Here is a 16,367-nt window from a genome sequence, read left to right on the forward strand (position 1 = left end):
TCTAAAACACGATCACAATGCTTCACTGATTAAAAACACCAAGTGAATCTCAAAAACACCAAGTGAATCTCTTCTGCCTATAAATACTGGGTAGGCCTTTTGCAATCTGGTGGCCACCTATTTTTGAGCTTCATTTTCTGCCTTTCAGCCAGGAGAGAGTGAAAGACATCTGGAAACTAGAAGGAACTTAAGGGGCAACCAGGGTAGAACTGGCTGTCAATCAAGGCCGGGTGAGTGACAATTTGCAAGATGCCAGGCAGGTACCACATTCCAGGGGCCTCCTCCACTCTGGAGAAATAAGGGCACAATTTGAAAGTATAGGGCAGTATCTTAGGCTTGGCTTCCCTTAAGCAGAACTCGAGATATAAGCTTGTGTGAAGTCAATCTATTTAGAAATATAATCCCAGGGAGCAGAGGTGCAGGATGGAAGAATGAAACAGGGAAGGAGGGAAAGCCAATGCAAGGAGCCATTATCGAGTCGGCCCAGTGCCACAGGTGTCTAGTGTTGGATCCAGTGGGATGTTAAGAGGAGGCTTATATAATGCATCTAAGAGCTGTTTCCATGGGGGATGCAAGAAGGGAGACTTTACTCATTGGCTTGTGGCCCCATGGTCAGTTATGGCTTCACTAATGTTAGCTTCCCTGTACATCTGAATTAAGAGTGCATGAATTCCAAGTGACTTGCAAGACATCTTGAGCCAGCTTCAAAGGAATCCCTGGGCAGAAAGTGAGAGGTATGCAGTCTAGCTGAAGGCAAGATGCAATCCAGTTGCCCTGGCACAAAAGAAGTCAAAGCCTGAGTAGAATTAGTAACTGCAGCAGTGGCTGAAGGAAGTAGAGCCAAGAAGACTTTGAAATGTGTACAAGAAGCATCTGATTCAGGAGGTGATGTGCTGAGCCAGAGTCACTGAGGGAAATCCACTTGAGACAGTGAGAAATCAAGTAGGACTCAGTCAAGGCCTCTGCACAAAACCTTGCTATGGCTCCCTGTTTCTCTTACTGAAATAACTGAAGTCTTTCCCTCTGTACCTCCCTGATTGCATCTCATTTCCTGCTGTCTCCCATCATACACATTCCCACAATGCTACTCTCCTGCCTTGGGACATTTGCACAGGCTCTGCCTGGAGCAAGCACCATGATGACTGTTAGATCCCCAGAGGTCTAACTCTTACTTGCTTTTTGTTCCCATGCCACTCTCCCAGAGGCCTATCTTGATCACCTTATTTAAAAATGGCACCCTCTTACACTCTTAATGCTCCTTAACTTTCCTTTTTCCTATAGCACTTCATCACCTTCTAACAGATCATGAAATCTACTTCCTTGTTAAGTTTATTATTTCTTTTTCTCTCTCCCTCCACAGGCCCACAAGGGCTGTCACCTATGACTGCTTTGTTGGTATCTTTATCCCAGGTACTTGCAACAGTGACTGATACTTTATAGGTGCTCAAAAAATATTTAATTTTGGAATAAGACAATGAAACAGCAACACTGCATAGTGGGAACATTGGCATGAACTCTGCCTTTAAGGAAGGGCTCAGAGCTATTCCCTTTTTTGCATTTTAGAGCCTACATAGTTTGCAATCCAGTCAGTAGGTACACCAGCTGCCCGCCCCTAATTGTAGCAGGGACAGAGATGAGATGTTTTACTTACTGTATGTTATCTAAGCTGTATAATAACAATTATTTGTGGTAGGTAGGGATTAATATTCCTGCATTACAAAGAAATATTTATTGATACATTTGTACTTTGAAATAAACCTGAGGTAAAATTCATGTAACATAAACTTATCCATTTAAAGTACACAATCCAGTGCTATTTAGTATATTCACAGATGTTTGCAACCATAGCCTCTGTCTAGTTCCAAATGATTTTTGTCACTCCAAAGGGAAACCTCATACTCATTAAGCAGTCACTCTCCATTACCCTTTTCCTAAAGCCCCTGAAACCACTACTCTGCTTTCTGTCTCTGTGGATTTACCTATTCCTGGTATCATATAAATGGAGGCATACAATAGGTATGCTTTTGTGTCTGGTCTCTCATTTAGCATTATGTTTTCAACGTTCGTCTAGCTTCTGGCATATATCAGTACTTCATTCCTATTTATGACTAAATAATATTGCATTTGTGATATACCACATTTTGTTTATCCGTTCATTATTTGATGGACATTTGGGTTGTTTACACTTTTTGGCTATTACGAATAGTGCTATTATGGACATTTGTATACAAATTTTTGTTTAAACACCTGCTTTCAATTCTGTTGGGTATATAGTAAGGAGCGGAATGTATATTTATTTTTACTCACTTTATTCTGGGAATGTATTTTCTGTAAGACACAAACATTTATTGAGGTGGTATTAGATATAGTGGCTAAATTGGATATTAGATAACGTTAAGAAAAATATAAATACAAAGTAGAAATGAATATTGAAATGAGAAAGTAAAAATTTCAAACGAAAATATGTGAGCCATAGATTCCACATACTTGCTACAATTGGATTCAGAATTTGATTTGTAGGTACCTGGCAGATGTTAAAGGCTTTTCTAAATTAAAAATGAAACCTGGAAGTAAAACATTTAGGCAAGCCATCAAACCTAAAAGACAGATTTGACTATATAAAAATGAAGAGCTTCTGTATAATACAAGGAAAAAAAGTTAAAAGATAACTAAGAAACTATTTGCAACATGAGTAACAAAAGGTCAACACCCATAATATGTAATCAGTACTGATAAATCACTTAAATATGCCATGAAATATATTGTATTAAAAGGCAAGCAGACATTTTTAGAAAAGAAAGACTTTTTTTGGGAGGGGTTTAATAGACTGGAAAAACATTTTAAAAAACAGATAACATTCAGTGTTGGTGGGGATATGGACAAAAGGTCAATGTAAAACAGTGTTGGTAAGAGAGTATATTGATAAAACTTTTTTTGGGGTGCTATGGTTTGAATGTTTGTCCCCTCCAAAACTCATGTTGAAGCTTACTACTCAGTGTAACAATATTAAGAGGTGGGGCCTTTAAGAGGTGATTGGGTCATGAGGCCTCTGCCCTCATGAATGGATTAATCTATTCATAGATGAATGGATTAATGGGTTATCACAGGAGTGGTTAGTTATCATGAGAGTGGATCTGTTATAAAAGCCAGTTTGGCTCTTACTGTGCCCCTCTCGCCCTGTGATGGCTTCTGCTGTGTTATGACACAGACAGAACAAGGCCTTCACTGGAAGCAAACCAGATGTGGCTGCCTGGTCTTGGACTTCCCAGCCTCTAGAACTGTGAGAAATAAACCTCTTTTCTTTATAAATTACCGAGTCTCAGGTACTCATTATAGCAATTGAAAATGGACCAAGGCAGCAGATAAACTGATAGCATGGTATTGGTGAAAGAATGGATACATAGATGGACATACATCAATGGAACAGAGTAGGGATCCCAGAACTAGACCCACACAGATCTTTGACAAAGGAGCAAAGGAAATTCAACAGAGAAAAGGTAATCTTTTCAACAAATGGTGCTGCAACAATTGTAAGTTCATACGCAAAAAAAAAAAAAAAAAAAAAAAGAGCCTAGACACACACCTTATACCTTTCACAAAAATTAACACATTGTAGTGAAACTTCAAAATGCTAGGGATAAAAAAAATTCTAAAAGCTACCAGTGATAAGAAATAGACGATCTACAAAAGAAATAAAATCAGAGTGATATCAGACTTTTCATCAGCAATGTTTGATGCGTAAAACAAATGTTCAGTATACTGAGTATCAGTGAGAAAGTTCTCTGGACCGAAAGAAAAAAGACACTAACAGAACGTATATAGCTACACCACCTGGCTATGAGAAGAAATATTGCTTTGTGCAGCTTTTAAGTCTACACTTAATCCCAGACAGAAAACTAGACTTCAGCCTAAGCCTGGGGATGGGCTTACAACAACCTTTTAAGAAAGAGAAGTGAAAGCAGGGTATACTAAGGTCAAAATGATTAGTGCATTTGGTCTTGGCTAAGTTTAATTTAGTAACGTGAGTCTGATTACCTATAATTTTCTCAACTGGGTATTTATTCAATTGTGGCAGGGCAGTTATCAAAGATATTCATTTAATCTCATTGCCATACTTTACTTTCTATAGTGCCTCTGGCAGCTGACAGGGTTTACTTTACAGAACGCCTTCTGGTCAGTGTGATTGCTCAGAGCATGACAGCTCCTTCTGCTGTAAGACATGATTTGAATAGAAAGCTTTTAGTCAAAAACAATGTAGTTTAGCCTAGTCAGTTAATCAAAAAGGGTAGTGCTGGGAGATGCAATTTCATCATGTGGAAAACTTTTGATGCATTATCTCATTTACTCGCCAAATGTGGTCTTCTAGTGAAAATCACCTCATATACTACCAGATGGAATTTTATGCAAGCACACGTAGAAGTGTGCCAGGATAGTAAAAGGAGAAATTTCAAAGCACAGCTGCCAGCTCTGCCTAACATAGGACTGGAAGAACCAAATTTATAAGCGGGTGCTTGCCAGACAACAGACCTCTCAGTTAAGCCAATTATGTAAATGGACCTTGAAGAACCATTTGTACCAGGCACGGTTTCGGATGAAAGCACTGCTCTTGTAAAGCCTTATCCTGGGTCTAGACTGTTTTAATATTTTTTGCTTCCTCGCCAGTTTTGATTTGATTTGATTTTCCTGACTTGTGGAGAAGCTCTTTCTCCTCAAGCAACTGTGGATGTACAGAATAAGACCTTTGTTAAATCTATAACCTTCATGAAGACAAAATCAGCAGAAACAATGAAATTTTAATTATTCACCATTGTATGATTTTAAGGTCAAAAGGTAAGAATTTTCAAGAATTGGTTAAATAAGTTTTAAAGCAAAGACTCACCATTCACATTATTTTTAGTTTTCTGGTTCCTTGAAGCCAAATCAAATCCCAGGATATTATTATCATGGAACATTCCTTTGGGACTGTGACCAAATGCCCTATTTTTGTGTCCAAAAGTTATCTTGGGGCACCTATGCATTGAATGAGAGTAATCCTTACGGCAGAAGTTCTAGAGAAGGGTAGCAACTAAGAATGAAAACAATTTTGAGTTCAATCCTCAGGAATGAAAAGTGAAAGACAGCAGGAAGCTGTAGAAGTTTTCAGACTGTGCTTGGTGCCTTGTTCCCAGACAGTCTCTCAAGGATTCAGAGGAGGCTTTCCCCTTCCCCCAGGCTGCTGCAGTCACCCTGATGCAGCTACAGCATCCGTAAGATCACTCAGTTTTGGATATTGAGCTTATGCCAAGGTTTTGAAGGGGTGGGGAGCCTGCAGCCTTGGGGCCACATGTGGCCTTCTGGATCCTTGAGCGTAGTCTTCTGAATCCAAATTTTACAGAACAAATCCATTCAAAAAAGGGGATCTGGATGGCCACAATGTGGCCTTGAGGCCACAGGTTTCCCACTCTTACTGGATAGCAATAAAATCCCACTGAACTGCAATCATATTTAACACCTCCTCTTTGGGTATACAGAAGGAAACATAAAAAATAGAGTTCGTAGGTACAGCTAACAAACTACTAGAAGCAATAACAATTTATTAAGGTATCCAATTATAAGTTAATATATAACATCAGAAGACTTCTTACATAAACCTTAGCAAGTTTTATGTAAGCTATATAGAAATTCATATAGGAAATTTAATGGAATAAAATCTTCCATTCATACTGACATCACAAAATAAAATATCCAGAAATAAACTAAACCAAAAATGTAAAGGACCTTTTGAAAGAACACTGTAAAACTTCATTGTGGGGCCATAGAATTCTTGACTACATAAATTATTATTATTTATTATTTTTATTTCAGCATATTATGGAGGTACAAATGTTTAGGTTACATATATTACCCTTGCCCCACCCGAGTCAGAGCTTCAAGCCTGTTCATCCCCCAGACAGGGCGCATTGCATCCATTAGGTGTGAATATACCCATCCCCTCTCCCCCCCCCGCATCTGCCCAACACCCGATGAATGTTACTACTATATGTGTACGTAACTGTTGATCATTTCATACCAATTTGATGGTTAGTACATGTGGTGCTTGTTTTTCCATTCTTGTGATACTTCACTTAGTTGAATAGGCTCCATCTCTATCCAGGGTAATACAAGAGGTGCTGGAATACCATTACTTTTTACGGCTGAGTAGAAATCCATGGTATTCATATACCACATTTTACTAATCCACTCATGTATGGATGGGCACTTGGGTTATTTTCACATCTTTGCAATTGTAAATTATGCTACTATAAACATTCTAGTGCAGATGTCTTTTTTATAGAATGTCTTGTTTTCCTTTGGGTAGATGCCCAGTAATGGGATTCCTGGATCAAATGGTAGTTCTACTTGTAGCTCTTTGAGGTATCTCCAGATTACTTTCCACAGAGGTTGCACTAGTTTGCAGTCCCACCAGCAGTGTATGAGTGTTCCTATCTCTCCGCATCCACACCAACATTTATTGTTTTGGGACTTTTTGATAAAAGCCATTCTCACTGGAGTTAAGTGATATCTCATTGTGGTTTTGATTTGCATTTCCCTGATGATTAGAGATGTTGAGCATTTTTTCATATGTTTCTTGGACATTAGTCTTTCTTTTGAAAAATTTCTATTTATGTTCTTTGCCCACTTTTTAATGGGGTTGTTTGATTTTTTTCTTGCTGATTTTCCTGAGTTCTTTATAGATTCTATCTATCATCTCTTTTATCGGATGTGTAGCATGTGAATATTTTCTCCCATTCTGTAGGTTGTCTGTTTGCTCTTGTGATAGTTTCCTTGCTGTGCAGAAGCTTTTTAATTTGATAAGGTCCCATTTATTTATTTTTGTTGTTGCTGTGATTGCCTTTGGGGTCTTCTTCATAAATTCTTTCCCTAGGCCAATGTCTATGAGAGTTTTTCCAACATTTTCTTCTAGAATTCTTATAGTTTCATGCCTTAGTTTAAGTCTGTTATCTGTTGTGAGTTGATTTTTGTGAGAGGTGATAGGTGCAGATCCTGTTTCAGTCTTCTACATGTGGCTATCCAATTTTCCCAGCACCATTTATTGAATAAGGATTCTTTTCCCCAGTGTATGTTTTTGTCTGCTTTGTCAAAGATGGATGGCTATATGAGCATGGTTTTATATTTCGGTTCTCAGTTCTGTTCCATTGGTCTATGTCTGTATTCTTGGGCCAGTACCATGCTGTTTTAGTTACTTTAGCCTTGTTGACTATATAAATTAAACATTTTGGTTTGAGATAATGAAACTCAATATTGATCATGCTTTTGTCATTTAAATAAAAGTCATAGACATTTTTTCCTAAGGCAGTAGGTGAGTTACAATAGTCTTTTTATCAGTTGCATGGAATCTTACTGAATGTGTATATCCTACCCACACTAGTTCCTAATGATGAATTTTAGGTTGTTTCCAATTTTTCCTTGTTGGAAACAATATTACCAGAACTTGCTCATACACGTATTTATATATATCCATGCTAGTACTTAATACATTTCTAGAAGTTGGATTCCTGGCTCGAACAGTCAAACTGCCTTCCAAGAAAAGTTTCCTAATGGTACACACTCCTACTGACACTGTTTTACAGAGCCTTTTTTTCCACATCCTTATTAACACTGAATGTTATCTCTCTCACAATTTTTTCGCAATCCTTAAGACTTCCCCCCAAATATATTTTTCTTTTCAAAATACTTGCTTACCCTTCAATATATTCAGTTGTCTTTTTTCAAAAAATGATTTGTAGGCACCGTTTATATATTATCTATATTGTCCTTTTGTTACCAATTTTGCAAATAATATTTTCCAGTTTCCTCACTATCTTTTAACATTTTTTTCCCTTTTGTTGTACAGATGTTCTTCAGTTTTATGTAGTCACACCTGCTTTTTATGTTTCATGGCTCATGTAAATGTTTTACTTCTGAGTTTCATTTCTTACTTAGAAAAGCCTCCACATCTGCCAGGTGCCTACAAGTCAAATTCTTCAATCTATTAATAATTGTAGCCAACATGTGTAACCTGTAGCTCCCAGTTTATGACTCCATGGCTTTTGCTCTGGGTAAGCAGATCTTGGGTATGACTCTCTGGATGTACTTGTCTCTTCAGATTTCAGGGCAGTTATTTTTCCTGCCTCTGTTGGGTCCAAGAAAAGTCATTGATTTTCAGTTTGTTTAGCTTTTTCTTATTGTAAGAAAGGAGCGATGACTTCTAATCTTTCTAGATATTGGAGCTGCAACTGGAAGACTTTTTCTGTAAGTTGTTTGTATTTAAGTGCTAAATGGTTTAGATGGATGTAATTTAGTAAGACAAGGAGTTTTGGATAAGGAACAGGTCTTGGGGAATCAGTTTTGGATACGTAAAATTTAAAAGACCTTTTAGATAACTAAGGAAAGATATCAAGTAAGTGGTCAGATACACACACACACCCACACACATACACAAGTCAGAAAAGGAGTTGGGGCTGGAGACAAAAATTCTGAAGTCAGCATAAATATGGTATTTAAAGTCTCTGGTAGTTTCCTAACTCACTCAGCTGAAGTTCTTAGTATAGCCTGTAAGAGTCGAAATGATCTGGCTCAGGTTATTGCCCTGATCTCCACTCTTACCCTTACCCTCTTTTTCACTGAACTTAAGCCACATTAACCTCTGTACTTTTTATTCAGTAAACAAGGTTTGCTTCTGTACAGCTTTTGCCCTTGCGGTTTCTACTGCCTATAATGATTTTCCTTCAGATATCTTTTCTCACTTTCTTTAGGACTCAAAAATCACCTACTCAATGATGCCTTGCCTAAAATCACTCACCTACAATTCAACCACCTGTCTTAATGCCTCGTATTCCCCTTCCCCTTAGCATGTGTCATTATCTTGCGTTCTCTATCTGATATATGTTGTTTATCTCCTGTGTCTTCCATGAGATTATAAACTCCATAGGGAAATAAACTTTTCCTGTTTGCTCCACTATATACACAGGTTTTAGGTCCACATTATAAAGGCAAAAAGCAATAGGCAAAAGTATTTTAATAGTATGCTATATTTAACCAATTATAATATCATTTCAACATGTAATCAGTATGAGATTATTACTGTGATCATTTACATTATTTTTATGTTTTAAATCTTCAAAGTCTGTGGTATATTTTATGTTAACAGGACATCTTCATTTACTCAAGCAACATTCTTTTTTTTTAAGACAGGGTCTTGCTCTGCTGCCCAGGCTAGAGTGTCATGGCATCAGCCTAGCTCACAGCAACCTCCAACTCCTGGGCTCAAACAATCCTTCTGCCTCAGCCTCCTGAGTAGCTGGGACTACAGGCATGCACCACCATGCCTGGCTAATTTTTCTATTTTTAATAGAGATGGAATCTCAGTCTTGCTCAGGCTGGTCTTGAACTCCTGAGCTCAAGTGATCCTCCTATCTCAGCCTCCCAGAGTGCTAAAATTACAGCGGTGAGCCATTCTGCCTGGCCTCAAACCACATTTCAAGTGCTAATAACCACATGTGGCCAGAGGGTACTGTATTGGACAGTGCTATGTGGCTTACAGACTATATTAGAATTGGGTAATTTTTCTTAGGAGAAGTTGGAGGTTTCTGAAGGGTTTTAGTTAGGGTTGAGGAGTGAGATGATGAGTTTTGTGGTAAGACAAATCACTGTGACAGCAGAGTAGAGAATGAATTGGAGGGAATCAAGAGTTTATGTAGGGAAACCAGTTTAGGAGGCCATGAGACAGATTAGACAAGAGATAGGCATGGCCACCTGAATTAGGGTGGTGGCTGTGGGGAAAGATAAAAGAGGGAAGTGTCTGGGGACATTTAGCCAGCAAATTCCAGAGGGCTTAACAATAATTGGATTCATAGACAAACTAACTTTATTAGTCAGATAATAGTTTGATTATAATAATATTTTGTTCCTTAAAAGACAGACAACAGGTTTCCTTGAAACATTAGTTCAAAGAATTTTCCCTTTATTTATAGATGTTGGCTATGATTGGAGTTGTGGAAACATGTTGGCTATGTAGAACTTACTTTAGTTTTTAATGTCTAAATCTAAATGGTTGCAGTTGTCAGCAAGATGGCAAAATGAAAACATGCTAAATAGCATGGTGAAAACACGAGAAAGCATAAATCAGGTTAATGTGCAGACAAACACAGAATATTGCAACACTGTACTGGTGGGGTATAAATTACTTTTAAACCTAATATAAAAGTTAAAAGACAAAAATATTAAGAATAACTATAATCACAAAAATTTGTTAATGGATACACAACATAAAAAGAAGTAAACTGATTTTAAGAACACCAAGTGTATAGAGGGAGTAAAAATGTAAAATTTTGTATGAAATTGTAGTTATCAACTTAAAATAGACTGTTATAACTACAAGATATTTTATACAAGCCCCAAATAAAAAAACCTATAATAGATATACAAAAGATATAAATACAAGAATCAAAAAAAATCACTACAAATAATTGTCAAATCACAAAAGAAGATAGCAGGAGAGAAAGATAGGAAAAACAACTGCAAAACAGAAAACAATTAACAAAATGGTAATGGTAAATACCAATAAAATAATATGATGATTACCTTAAATGTAAGTGAATTAAACTCCCCAATCAAGAGACCTAGAGTGAATGAATGCATGAAATAACATGGTCTAGTGATATGCTACAAGAGATTTGTTTTAGCTTTAAGAACATACATAGGCTGAAAGTAAAGGGATGGAAAAGATATTTCATGTAAATAGTAACCAAAAGAAAGTGGGAGTGGCTATCCTTATATCAGGCAAAACTTTAACTCAAAAACTGTGACAAGGAAGGTCACTATATAATGATAAAAGTGTCAATTCAACAGAAAAATATAATAATCATAAATATATATGCACTCAACATCTGAGCACCTAAACATAGAAAACAAATATTGACAGATCTGAACGGAGAAGTTGACAGCAATACAATAATTGTAGGAGACGTCAATATCTCACTCTCAGTAATGGGTAGAACATCCAGACAGAAAATCAATAAAGAAACTGCTGACCTGATGAACAATCCTATACACCAAATGGACCTCACAGACATACAAAAATTTCTACATGGTAGCAGAAGAATATACATTCTTCTCGAGCACACAAGGAACAGTCTCCAGAATAGTGCACATATTAGATCACAAAACAAGTTTTAAAAAATTTAAGAAGATTGAAATCATACCAAGTATCTTTTCTGATCACAATGGCATTAAACTAGAAATCAATAACAGTAAGAAAATAGGAAAATTCACAAATACATGGAAACTAAACAACATAATCTAGAACAACCTTTGAGTCAAAGAAGAAATTAAAGGAGAAGTTTTAAAAATCTTAAGAAAAACAAATATGAAAACACTACATAACAAAACTTAGGGGATGCAGTAAAAGCAGTATCAAAAGGGAAGTTTATACAGATGAATGCCTACATTAAAGAAGAAGAAAGATCTCAAACAAACAACTGAATCAAGAAGAAATAGAAAGCCTGAACAGACCAATATGAAGATTGAATTGGTAATCAAAAACCTTCCATAAAAGAAAAGTCCAGGACCAGATGGATTCATGGGAGAAGTCTATAAAACATTCAAAGAATTAATGCCAATCCTTCTTAAACTCTTCCAAAAAATAGAAAAAGAGGGAACACTTCCAAACTCATTTTGTGAGGCCAGCATTATCCTGATAACAAAGCCAAACACACCACAAGAAGAGAAAAGAGAAAACTTTAGGTCAATATTCCTGATGATCATAGAGGTAACAATTCTCAATAAGCAATTCTCACTAGCAAACTGAATTCAGCACATAAAAAGGCTCATACACCATGACCAAGTGGGATTTATTCCTGGGATGCAAGGATCGTTCAGTATTCACAAATCAGTCAATGTGATATACCATGTTAACAGAATGAAGAGCTAAAACCAAATGATCATCTCAATAGAAAAAGCTTTTGACAAAATTCACCATCCATTCACAATAAAAATTCTCAACAAAATAGGTTTACAAGGAACCTACCTCAACACAGTAAAGACCATATATGAGAAGCCCACAGCTAACATCATGCTTAATGGTTAAAAGCTGAAAGCTTTTTCTCTATGATCAGAAAGAAGACAAGGATGCCCACTCTCTCCACTTCTATTTAGCATAGCACTGGAAGTTCTAGCCAAAGCAATTAGACAAGGAAAAGAAATAAAAGTCATCCAAATTGGAAAGGAAGAAGTTAAATTGTCTCTGTTTGTAGATGATATGATCCTATCTATAGAAAACCCTAAAGACTGCCAAAAAACTGTTAGAACTGGTAAACAAATTTAGTAAAGCTTCAGGATACAAAATTAATGTATAGGTCTCATTGAATGTGGCAGCAGCTCCTGGGTTTTGTGTGTGGTCTTTGCAAGCTAAGCTGGTCCTACAAGTAAGCAACCATGTCTAAAGGACCTGCAGTTGGAACTGATCTTGGCACCATCTACTCTTGTGTGGGTGTCTTCCAGCATGGAAAAGTAGAGATAATTTCCAATGATCAGGGAAACCGAACCACTCCAAGCTATGTTGCCTTTACTAATACCGAATGATTGATAGGTGATGCTGTGAAGAATCGAATTGCAATGAACCCTAACAACACAGTTTTTGATGCCAAACGTCTGATTGGATGCAGATTTTATGATGCTGTTGTCCAGTCTGATATGAAGCAATGGCCCTTCATGGTGGTGAATGATGCAGGCAGGCCCAAGGTCCAAGTAGAATACAAGGGAGAGATGAAAAGTTTCTATCCAGAGGAGGTGTTGTCTATGATCTGACAAAGAAGAAGGAAACTGCAGAAGCCTATTTTGGAAAGACTGTTACCAATGCTGTGGTCGCAGTGCCAGCTTGCTTTAATGACTCTCAGCATCAGGCTACCAAAGATGCTGGTTCCTTGCTGGTCTCAATGTTCTTAGGATTCTAAATGAGCCAACTGCTGCTGTTATTGCTTATGGCTTAGACAAAAAGGTTGGAGCTGAAAGAAATGTGCTGGTCTTTTACCTAGAAGGTGGCACCTTTGGTGTGTCAATCCTCGCTATTGAAGATGGAATCTTTGAGGTCAAATCTACAGCTGGAGATAACCACTTAGGTGAAGAAGACTTTGACAACCAAATGGTCAACCACTTTCCGGCCAAGTTCAAGCACAAGCATAAGAAGGACATCAGTGAGAAAGAAAGAGCTGTCCAGCACCTCCGTACTGCTTGTGAACATGCTAAGTATACTCTATCTTCCAACATCCAGGCCAATATTGAGATTGATTCCTTTTGTGAAGGAATTGACTTCTATACCTCCATTACCCATGTCCAATTTGAAGAACCGAATGCTGATCTCTTCCGTGGCACCCTGGACCCTGTGGAGAATGCCCTTCCAGATGCCAAACTAGGTAAGTCACAGATTCATGATATTGTCCTGGTTGGTGGTTCTACTAATATTCCCAAGATTCAAAAGCTTCTGATGTGTAGAGAGCAAATATTTTTTCCCATTCTGTGGGCTGTCTATTCACTCTAATGATAGTTTCCTTGGCAGTGCAGAAGCTTTTTAATTTGATTAGATCCCACTTATTTATTTTTGTTGCTGCGGCGATTGCTTTGGGGGTCTTCTTCAAGAATTCCTTACCTAGGCCGATGTCTGAAAGGGTCTTCCCAACATCTTCATTTAGAATTCTTAAGGTTTCATGCCTTAGGTTTAAGTCTGTTATCCACCTTGAATTGATTTTTGTGAGAGGTGAGAGGTAGGGGTCTAGTTTCAGTCTTCTGCATGCTCTCTACACATCTGATAAAGGGCTGATAACCAGAATCTATCTAGAACTCAAAAAAATCAACAAGAAAAAATCAAACAACCCCATCAACAAATGGGCAAGCGAAATGAACAGAAACTTTTCAAAAGAAGACAGAATAATGGCCAGCAAACATATAAAAAAATGCTCAACATCTCTAATCATTAGAGAAATGCAAATCAAAACCACAATGAGGTATCACCTAACCCCGGTGAGATTGGCCTCTATCAAAAAAACACAAAACAACAAATGTTGGCGAGGATGTGGAGAGACAGGAACTCTTCTACACTGCTGGTGGGACTGCAAATTAGTGCAACCTCTGTGGAAAAGAATTTGGAGATACCTCAGAGAGCTAAAAATAGAAATACCATTCGATCCAGCAATAGCACTATTAGGCATCTACCCAAAAGAGCACAAAACATTCTGCGATAAGGACATCTGCACCCGAATGTTTATGGCAGCACAATTCACTATTGCAAGAATGTGGAAACAACCCAAGTGCCCGTCAATCCATGAGTGGATTATCAAAATTTGTTATTTGTTTACAATGGAATATTACTCAATTATAAGAAATGACAGTGATCTAGCACCACTTACATTTTCCTGGATTAAACTTGAGCCCATTATCCAAAGTGGGGCACCACAAGAGCAAAAGAACGGGTTCCATTTGTACTCACCATCAAATTGGTATTAACTAATCAACACATAAAAGCACATATCAGGACAACATCTACTGGATGCTGGGGAAGGGGGAGGGCGGCGGGAGGAGGGGGGAGGAGGGAGGAGGGGATGGGTATTTGTAAACGCAAGGAGTGCAATACGCACTACCCGAAGGATGGACATATTTGAAACACGGACTTGGGGGGAGGGGAACCAAGGGCAACACACATAACCTAAACATCTGTACCCCATAATATGCTGAAAGAAAAAAAAAAAGCTTCTACAAGACTTCTTCAGTGGAAAAGAACTGAATAAGAGCATCCACCCTGACAAGGCTGTTGCTTATGGTGTAGCTATCCAGGCAGCCATCCTGTCGGGAGACAAATCTGAGAATGTTCAAGATTTGCTGCTCTTAGATGTTACTCCTTTCTTTTGGTATTGAAACTTCTGGTGGAGTATGACTGTACTCATTAAGCACAATACTACCATTTCTACGAAGCAGACACAGACTTTCACTACCTACTCTGACAACCAGCCTGGCATGCTCATTCAGGTTTATGAAGGTGAGCAGGCCATGACCAAGGATAACAACTTACTTGGCAAGTTTGAACTCACAGGCATACCTCCTGCCCCCTGTGGTGTTCCTCAGATTGAAGTCACTTTCAGTATTGATGCCAGTGGCATTCTCAACATCTCTGCTGTGGATAAGAGCACAGGAAAAGAGAATAAGATTACCATCACTAATGACAAGGGGCATTTGAGCAAGAAAGACATTGAACATATGGTCCAGGAAGCTGAGAAATACAAAGATGAAGATGAGAAGCAGAGGGACCAAGTGGCATCAAAGAATTCACTTGAATCCTATGCATTCAACATGAAAGTAACTGTTGAAGATGAGAAACTTCAAGGCAAGATCCATGATGAAGACAAACAGAAGATTCTTGATGAGCGTAATGAAATTATCAACTGGCTTGATAAGAATCAGACTGCAGAGAAGCAAGAATTTGAACACCAGCAGAAGGAGCTGGAGAAAGTCTGCGACCCCATCATTACCAAGCTGTACCAGAGTGCAGGAGGCATGCCAGGAGGCGTGCCAGGATGAATGCCTGGGAGCTTCCCTAGTGGCAAAGCTCCTCCTTTTGGTGGTGCTTCTTTAGGCCTCACCATTGAAAAGGTTGATTAAGCCAACCCAAGAATAGATGTACCATTGTTCCACACAGTAAAACATTGAAGGATCCAAATTTATAGCAAATTATGTGGCAGATTTAAAGTTGAGCTGCTATAGTAAATTACTGGGCATTCTCAATACTTGAATATGGAATGTGTACACAGGGGAAGGAAGTAACATTGTACTTTATAAGCACTGTATTGTAAGTGGAAAATGCAATGTCTTAAATAAAACTGTATTTAAAATTGGCATTAAACAACAACAACAACAAAAAAAAGCAAAATCAAAATATAAAAATCAATTGTGCTTCTGTACACTAACCACAAACCTTCCAAAAAAGAAATTAAGGAAACAATTTCATTTACCATAGCATAAAAAATACTTAGGAATAAATTTAACTAAGAAAGTGAAAAATCCATACACTCAAAAGTATAAAACATTGATGAAAGACATTGAAGAAGACACAAATAAATGGAAAGATATCCTGTGTTTTTGGATTAGAAGAATTAATATTATCAGAATGTCCATACTTTCGCTGTGCAAAAGCTTTTTAGTTTAATTAAGTCCTATTTATGTATTTATTTATTTATTTTGTTGAATTTACTTTTGGAGTCTTAGTCATAAATTCTTTCCCTAGGCCAATGTCCAGAAGAGTTTTACTAGGTATGGTGGTGAATTTTAGGATTTTTATTGTTTAGGTCTTAAATATAAGTCTT

The 16,367-nt window shown here is 37.7% G+C and overlaps 1 pseudogene; it reads left to right on the forward strand.

Annotated features, from left to right (window-relative positions):
- Nucleotides 1-12,453: 12,453 nt before the first annotated feature.
- On the forward strand, nucleotides 12,454-15,666 carry LOC105810528 (annotated as a pseudogene).
- The last annotated feature ends 701 nt before the right edge of the window (nucleotides 15,667-16,367 follow it).

The sequence above is a fragment of the Propithecus coquereli genome, unplaced genomic scaffold (genome assembly GCF_000956105.1).
Source record: "Propithecus coquereli isolate 6110/MARCELLA unplaced genomic scaffold, Pcoq_1.0 Scaffold214, whole genome shotgun sequence".
Classification (NCBI taxonomy): Eukaryota; Metazoa; Chordata; class Mammalia; order Primates; family Indriidae; genus Propithecus; species Propithecus coquereli.